The 7,111-nt window shown below is 49.9% G+C and overlaps 1 long non-coding RNA gene across 1 annotated transcript; it reads right to left on the bottom strand.

Annotated features, from left to right (window-relative positions):
• Nucleotides 1–5,007: 5,007 nt before the first annotated feature.
• Nucleotides 5,008–7,086, bottom strand: LOC138415305 (uncharacterized). The gene is made up of 2 exons (XR_011247178.1): nucleotides 6,898–7,086; nucleotides 5,008–6,642 (listed from the first exon to the last, which is right to left on the bottom strand). It is a non-coding gene; the product is annotated as an uncharacterized lncRNA (long non-coding RNA).
• Nucleotides 7,087–7,111: the final 25 nt, after the last annotated feature.

Raw genomic sequence — 7,111 nt, 5'->3', positions numbered from 1 at the left:
CTCAGTTCAGTCGCTCAGTCATGTCCCACTCTTTGAGACCCCAAGAACTGCAGCACGCCAGGCCTCCCTGTCTATCACCAACTCCCGGAGTTTACCCAAACTCATGTCCATTGAGTTGGTGATACCATCCAACCATCTCATCCTCTGTCGTCCCCTTCTCCTCCTGCCCTCAATCTTTCCCACCATCAGGGTCTTCTCAAATGAGTCAGTTCTTCAAATCAGGTGGCCAAAGTATTGGAGTTTCAGCTTCAGCATCAGTCCTTCCAATGAACACCCAGGACTGATCTCCTTTAGGATGGGCTGGTTGGATCTCCTTGCAGTCCAAGGGACTCTCAAGAGTCTTCTCCAACACCACAGCTCAAAAGCATCAATTCTTCGGCGCTCAGCTTTCTTTATAGGAACCTTCCAAGGACAGGAACCACTGTGGTCGACAGATGCAAAGCCAGAGACGGACACCACGTCTAATGAGCCAAAACTCAGAAGGGGAGTCTCCTCCCAAATGTGTCCCTTTGCACTTGAGGCTCTGGTTTTCTTTCCCTCCATCCCAGGCCTGCCTTTCTTTCTCTGCCTCTCACTAGCCCCTGCTCCGACGTTCTGGGGAGTTGTTAGCTGTTCTCTTCCCACCCACTCTCCACTGCTGCGTTCTCTGTCCACCTTCCTTTCCGCGGCCTCCACAGAATTTCTAACCCTGAGCCCCATGCTCCGCCAGGACCAACCACAGCCCAGAACAGATCTGCTGATAAGGCTGTGTGCATCGTACAACATGCTTCTGTGCTGTGTGCCTGCTTCTAAAGGTGACAAGTACAATGCTTTGTCTCTTTTTCTTTCTTGAAATAAAAATCCAAACGACAAAATTAATTTGCCCTTCATGGACTGTGCCCTGCTGGAATCTCTCTACATGTGGCCCCGAGAGGAAGGGTTTCTTGGAGGAGGCTGAGCCCCTGCAGACAGAGGCTCTCAAATAATAGGCAGGGGGATAGTTTCCTGGAGGTCACACCTGAAACTTCCACATCCCAGAGAGTGGCCCAGGAACCTCCCCTCCTCAAAGCCCAGTAGCCAAGTAGAAACCGATGTCCCCTCCTCCCCCTGCCACCACCAGGCCAGTTTTTCCTGCTTGTCCTGTTTGGGGACTCCAGCCAGAAACCCAATAAGCAGAGGGGAGGGGGCGAGGAGAGGAGGAGAGGCAAACAAGAGATTCCAGACTCTGCACCGTGCTGGGAGAAGGTGGGGGGCAGGGCATATAAGAGCCTGATGGCTGCAGTAAGCCCCTAAACACTTCCTCACCTGGTCTCAGGACCTTGCTCATGGCACCTCTTCGGGGTCCTGTGCAGGAGGTACCTACCCCCACCTTTGGAAGCTGGGTGCCCCTGGGCTCACCTCCTTGGGTGGTCTCTCCCCCCATACTTCCTGCTGTCTTCCCGCAGAGCTCCTCTTCTCCCCAGCTCCAGCTGCTTCCTCTGTTGAAGACTCTGAGGTCACCTCTCACATGTCACATCCAAAGAAGAGCCCTCCATTCAATCCTGAAACCTTGGGCTTCCCGTTCAGTAACAGGCCATGTTATTCTAAATGCTCAGGCCAAATCGCACTGTCAACTCTGCTTGGCTCTTTCTCACAAATCCCACATCCTTCCTTGATTTCTTCCTGCTCTATGTTTACAATGTATTCCAAACCCAGCATTCCCCTCACACAGTCCCATCATTGCTAAAGAATTGATGCTTTCGAATTGTGATGCTGGAGAAGAGTCTTGAGAGTCCCTTGGACTGTAAGGAGATCAAACCAGTCAATCCCAAAGGAAATCAACCCTGAATATTCATCGGAAGGACTGATGCTAAAGCTGAAGCTCCAATCTTTTGGCCACCTGATGTGAAGAACTGATTCATTAGAAAAGACCCTGATGCTGGGAAAGATTGAGAGCAAGAGGAGAAGGGGATGACGGAGGATGAGATGGTTGGATGGCATCACCACTCAATGGACATGAATCTGAACAAACTCCGGGAGATGGTGAAGGACAGGGAAGAAGCCTGGCCTGCTCTTTCATAGGGTTGCAAAGAGTCGGATACAGCTTAGTGACTGAATAGCAACATCACACATTACCACCACCCTGCCTCCTGCTGGTCTAAACTACCTCACCAGGGCCTGGGTTAAGGTAAAGAGTCTCCCAGCCTCTCCTGCTGTCTTCCAGCTGCCCTCAGCCACGGAAAGACCTGGCCATGACATTCTTCTCTCATCTCACTTTAGAAATGAAATCCAAAGCTTCATGATACTCATAACCTGGTTGTCCCCTCTATTCTCACTGCTCTGCAGATACTCTGGGCTGTGACTCTCCTCAGACAAGCACCCCTGCCTCAGGGCCTTTGCACGTCCCACGGATCTGTTAGAAAGCTCTTCCCACAGGCATGTGCATGGCCCATCCCACTTAATTCACACCAAAGCTCATCTTACTTGTCTATCATCTGTCTCCTTGCAAGGACTGAAGCTCCCAGGGCTCATGGAACACGTTTTCCTCCTGCTTTCCCAGGCTCCGGGGTGATGGCCAGTACATTGGAGATGCTCAGTAACATGAGTTATGGATAAATTAGTGAGTGGTCAGGGCCGCAGTGTGGGGGTGCTCTGGAGCCTGTGTCCTGCCTGGAAGGGTGTGTTCCGAGCCCCAACTCAGCCCCCGCCCACGCCCAACTATACAGACCACCTGGCTGCTTTCTCTGACCTTTGTACGTGCAGCCCCACCTGCCTTCTTCACAGACTCTCTTTTCTTCCGTTCAAACCCTGCTTCTACCTCCTGGCCAAGTTCACCTAATTGTCCTCCCCATCACTGCTGTGTCTGGTGTTGGGGGGAGTCTAGGGCGGCTCTGCCAAGGGGCTAGTGTTAAGACAAGTTCAGAGTAGAGTTGTATGAACTGGCACCCTTTTCCAAAGTGGGGGGTTCTTCCCTGCTGCACCTGGCTCCTAGACACCTGCTGGGTGATTGAGGGACGGTATTGACCAGTCAGCAGCAAAGTTCCTCATGTGTCCAGCCCTTACTGGGCTTCCCTGGTAGCTTAGCTGGTAAAGAATCCACCTGCAATGCAGGAGAACCTGGTTCAATTCCTGGATCAGGAAGTTCCCTTGGCGAAGGGACAGGCTACCCACTCCAGTATTCTGGGGCTTCCCTGGTGGCTCAGACGGTAAAGAATCTGCCTGCAGTGCGGGAGACCTAGGTTCAGTCCCTGGGTTGGGAAGATCCCCTGGAGGTGGGCACGGCAACCCACTCCAGTATTCCTGCCTGGAAAAATCCCCATGGACAGAGGAGCCTGGCGGGCTACAGTCCATGGGGTCTCAGAGTCGGACAGTACTAAGTGACTAAGCACAGGACAGTACTGAGTGACTAAGCACAGCACAGCACTGATGGAAAGGGGCCTCCCGCCACGGGACCGACTGCCTCAGGTGTTCTGTGCGCCCCCACCCACCCCTTGCCCTGGTGACTTGCTGTGTTCATCAAGCCGAAAGCAGCTGCCCCTTGCACAAAGAGGTATGAATGAGTCCTGGATGGCAAATGCTAACAGGGTGCTTCTGCCAGCCTGTGCTCGAGAGTGAGGAGTTGAGTCCTGCAGCTCCGAGGACACTGTTTGCTATTTAGGCCGCTGACACCAGCTGTGGTGCTTCTGCACAAACGGCATGTTGTGAACACCTCATTATTGTCCAATGGGTTCTCACCCCTCACTGCACCCCAAGATTTCAAGTTCCTGGAGCCTGTTGGAGAGTTCGTGCTTTTCCTCCTGTGCCGGCCATAGTTCCAGGAGGAATACTGTGTGGCCCTCAGGGAAGAGGTTACAATGAAGGGGAAAGGGATTTGTGTTTTTATAGCCAGTCACCCACTTTGCAACAGGCCCTGTGTGTGTTAATGATCTTGCCTGTCAGGGGCCTTGATCCCCCAATCAGAGCCCTAAGGCACTAAGTAACTCACACAGAATCCCATACACAACTGCTGACCACACCCCAGTGGTGGGGTGCCTCTGTTAAACCCACTTCTAATTCCAGGCTCGGGGCATTTCGCTAAAGCCAGGTGTGGGAATCCAAAGCCTTTCCTGATGATGCTCATTGCGAGAGAAAGAGACAACACAAACCAATAAACCACAAAACAGCCAAACACAGCTAAGATCTGTAGCACAGAAGGAACGCAGGGGGCCTCCCCGGCCTTACAGTGAGTCTGAGCTGGGGTTTGCTCTTTCCTCTGCTGCCACCCAGCGCCCCCAAAGAGAGGCTGACCAGAAACCACACCAGTTTCCTTTAGCCTCAGCTCAACAATTTTGGGGAGGGCAAGTAACCCTTTTAGAATCTGCTTGCTGCTGCTGCTAAGTCACTTCAGTCGTGTCCGACTCTGTGTGACCCCATAGACGGCAGACCACCAGGCTCCCCTGTCCCTGGGATTCTCCAGGCAAGGACACAGGAGTGGGTTGCCATTTCCTTCTCCAATGCATGCAAGTGAAAAGTGAAAGTGAAGTCACTCAATCATGTCTGACTCTTAGCAACCCCATGGACTGCAGCCTACCAGGCTCCACCATCCATGGGATTTTCCAGGCAAGAGTACTGGAGTGGGCTGCCATTGCCTTCTCCGTGAGAATCTGCTTAAATGTGGGGAAATCACACAGGAAAATGCACATGCCCAAGTTTTTTAAAACACTTGTAGGGGTATGCCAAGGATGCTAGATAAAGAACTCCCTTTTCAGAATCTAAATTTGAAATCAGGCGTGGTGTTTGTACTCTATGGCCATCAAATTCTTGATTTCCTGAGGTCCAGGTGTGAAGAGCAAAACCTTGCAACTGAAGGCACCTGGAATGTGTTCAGAGGGTTACAAAGCAGCCTGGAGTGGGACCACAACAGAAATCCAAGAACAGATCCCTGATTCTATAAAAACATACTTGATGTATTGGACAGACTTCAAATCCATGGGAGAAAGGGCAGACGACTTTACAGTGTCGGGATAAGTGTTTGCTAGTTCGGCTTTTCCTCCTTAACAAACCCAAATCTTAGTGGCTTAATGCAGTCATTTATTTGCTCACGATTCTGTGGGTAGACAATTGGGGCTTGCTCAACAGGACAGTGATTTTGCTGACTTCTTCTGAGCTCACCTGAGCATCTTAGCAATTGGCACGTTCCCTTTTTCTTATCAGTAAACTGCCAGCATTGACTGACTCTGAACTACACTCTCCCATTTTTTTAATCTTGCTGTGTCACTGATGGCATACCATATTGTATCTTATACCAGTTTTGCTATTTGTGAAGTTGTTTGTGATCACCTCTGAAGTATCACCTGCTTCTATGCCTGCCCTATGCCTAACTTTGTGAGTAGATGTAATGCTTGCCATATGACCTTTCTATAAATTGCAAAGTATGTATTTTAAAAACTTTTTATGACAGCAGTAATTCTAATTCATGGCAGAAATTTTGGGAAATATGGAAAAACATAAGATAAAAGATACGCAAATGACACCACCCTTATGGCAGAAAGTGAAGAGGAACTAAAAAGCCTCTTGATGAAAGTGAAAGAGGAGAGTGAAAAAGTTGGCTTAAAACTCAACATTCAGAACACTAAGATCATGGCATCTGGTCCCATCACTTCATGGGAAACAGATGGGGAAACAGTGGAAACATTGTCAGACTTCATTTTGGTGGGCTCCAAAATCACTGCAGATGGTGACTGCAGCCATGAAATTAAAAGACACTTACTCCTTGGAAGGAAAGTTATGACCAACCTAGATAGCATATGGAAAAGCAGAGACATTACTTAGCCGACTAAGGTCCGTCTAGTCAAGGCTATGGTTTTCCCAGTGGTCATGTATGGATGTGAGTTGGACTGTGAAGAAAGCTGAGCACTGAAGAATTGATGCTTTTGAACTGTGGTGTTGGAGAAGACTCTTGAGAGTCTCTTGGACTGCAAGGAAATCCAACCAGTCCATCCTAAAGGAGGTCAGTCTTGGGTGTTCATTGGAAGGACTGATGCTGAGCTGAAACTCCAATACTTTGGCCACCTCATGCGAAGAGTTGACTCATTGGAAAAGACCCTGATGCTGGGAGGGATTGGGGGCAGGAGGAGAAGGGGACGACAGAGGATGAGATAGCTGGATGGCATCACCGACTCGATGGACGTGAGTTTGGGTAAACTCCGGGAGTTGGTGATGGACAGGGAGGTCTGGTGAGCTGCGATTCATGGGGCTGCAAAGAGTTGGACACGACTGAGTGACTGAACTGAACTGAAGATAAAAAATATTTTTAAGCCCGTAATCCCTGCAGCCCCAAATAGTATTTCTTCCTGGTATATTTTTTCTATATATACTTTTTCTGCATTTTTCAAATTTTGCGTAATGAACATGCTATCACATTTGTAATCAGAAAACAAACATTCGCAGTTACAATAGGGTTCTATCATGCTCTGTGCAAGCTTGGCCAGAGAGAGAAAATGAGAAAATAAACAGCAGGACAGGACTCTCCACTGTTACTGCTCCAAAGGCCCTGAAACGAGGACTTGATTGTTTTCAGGGGCTGAAGTACTTCGTGGATCTCTTCCGCGCCACATATTCTTCACTCAGCATTCCAGGCTGCCTGAGCTCTTGGCAGATTAAAAACAAACTCAGTCAACCTTTGGATGGCTTTTGAAGTATCTGCTGAGAAATGCCAAAAGTGACGTTCACTCATTAATGTTATCTAATACCCAGCTCCTCCTTCCATTGTCCTAGATTCTCAAAAATATCTTTTTACAATTTGTTAGAAACAGTATCCAAAGAACCACAGCGTCCTCTAACGTCTGTAAAGTTTTTACATTGTCTTTTCTTTCCAGGGCCTGTTCTATTGAGCGCTGAGAGGCCGCTGTCAAGCGCACGCCAATCCCCAGAAGCGGAGCGCCGGCCAGAACCCCATACCTCGGACGGAAGCTTCTGCCTCCACTGGGAGCATCGCCGAAGTGAGGGGGCTTCGGCGGTTACCATGGAGATTCTGGCTTGCGGCCCTGGTTGGCTGAGACGCCTCCGACACCGCCCCCTCTGCTCAGCTCTGGGGGAGAGGTAGGCAGAAGCGGAGATTTCTCAGGGACTTCTGGGAAAGGGAAGTCCCTGAGAACGGAAACGGAAGCGGCTT

Source organism: Ovis canadensis, chromosome 11 (genome assembly GCF_042477335.2).
Source record: "Ovis canadensis isolate MfBH-ARS-UI-01 breed Bighorn chromosome 11, ARS-UI_OviCan_v2, whole genome shotgun sequence".
Classification (NCBI taxonomy): domain Eukaryota; kingdom Metazoa; phylum Chordata; class Mammalia; order Artiodactyla; family Bovidae; genus Ovis; species Ovis canadensis.
The sequence above is the reverse complement of the archived record's forward strand: the minus strand, read 5'-3'. Positions and strand labels throughout refer to the sequence as shown.